The following is a 1,675-nucleotide window of genomic DNA, read 5'->3' on the forward strand; positions in this document are numbered from 1 at the left end:
AATGCAACGTTTTGATCAAATATAAAAATGACTTTTAAAAGTGGACTTTAAAAAATATTTTTATCATGAGATAATAAACCAAACACGAAATATCTCATGTATGCTAACAAAATTTGCAAACATGAAAGCATCTCCGATGATGAATGACTCGACGGGCTTTGATATTATATTACAAAAATTTGTGTCTTATAGGCTGATTGAATGACTTGTTTAAGGTTAATGAGCTCTAATACTATTAGAATTAGTTTGTGAATAATTCTAATGAGTATTTTGATTGAAAATACTGTTGGGGCAGTAATGAGAGTTGATAGTAGACTTGAAGAAGTCTTGAATAAGTTCGAGAATGATTCCCCTTTTTGCAGTTTTTTGATTCATATTTTATCCCAAATTCTTCATTATTGGTTTTACCCACTATATTAGGACTTCACCTTATATTAAACTTTTCAGGTATTAATTCTCCTAGTATGTTAGAAATTTTTTGGTTATAAATATATGATGTACAATATATATTGGAATTGTCCAATTAATTATTGGTCCAAAGAGATTCTTCGTAACTTCTTACTATTGATTATAATAAATTTTCTCTCTTTGCCCCGTGATTTTCTTGGATTTGGGTTTCCAAATAAATTTTATTTATTTGTTATCCATTATTTTCCTATTACTCAAATTCTTTTTGTTCTTTAATTTTTTGGCTGAATTCTCAACAAGTGGTATCAGAACTGTTCCGCTTTCAACAAAATAATTTCAGATATGGTCCGAATTATAACAAGTGATATCGGAGCCAAGGTTTTGGAGGATCGTGGGATGATAAAATTGGTTATTAAAGAGAGGTTTGAACAAGGTTGATTGTTTTAGGGACATGCCCAAAGGGGCATGGTGAAAGAGGTAGAATAATTTGGTGGAGTGTTTTTATTTGGAGAATTTTGTTGGAGATGAAGAGTTAAGTTTTATTCATTGCAACGGAATTTGTGTCAAGGTAGAGATTGTTAAAATTGGATTATGACCCGAATTCTTGTTGAGTATTTGATTGGAAATACTGTTGGAGAAATATTGGGAATTGGTAGTAGAGTTGAAGATGTCTTGAAGGAGTCCAATGAGAATTTGACTCCTTTTTATTTCTGAATTCTCCATTATTAGTTTTACCTATTGTATTGAGACTTTACCTTATATTAAACTATTCATATATTAATTCTCCTAGTATGTTAGGAATTCTTTAGTTATAAATATGTAGTGTACAACACATATTGAAATTGACCAATTGTCCAACTAATTATTGGTTCAAAGAGATCATTTGTAACTCTTTACTATGGATTATAGCGAATTCTTCACTTGCTTGTGGTTTTCTTGAATTTAGGTTTCCACGCAAATCTTGTTTTCACTTGTGATCCATTATTTTTGTATTTTCCATATATTTTCGTTCTTTAATTATTTGGCCGGTCTCTCAACAAATTGAATCGGAACTATTTCGCTTCTAACAAAGTGGTTTCAGATGTGATCCGAATTGTAATAAATACTATATTAAAAATAGAGGTCAATAGTAGAAAACGCAACTTGTAGCTTGGGATGGCAGTGGGCCGAGCCGAGCCGGCTCAACCCTTTAAACCACGAGCTAGGCTCAGACTCGTGGCTCGTGGCTCGTGGCTCGTGGCTCGTTTTTAATGAGCCGAGCTCGAGC

Source organism: Olea europaea, unplaced genomic scaffold (assembly GCF_002742605.1).
Source record: "Olea europaea var. sylvestris unplaced genomic scaffold, O_europaea_v1 scaffold3364, whole genome shotgun sequence".
NCBI classification, from domain to species: Eukaryota; Viridiplantae; Streptophyta; class Magnoliopsida; order Lamiales; family Oleaceae; genus Olea; species Olea europaea.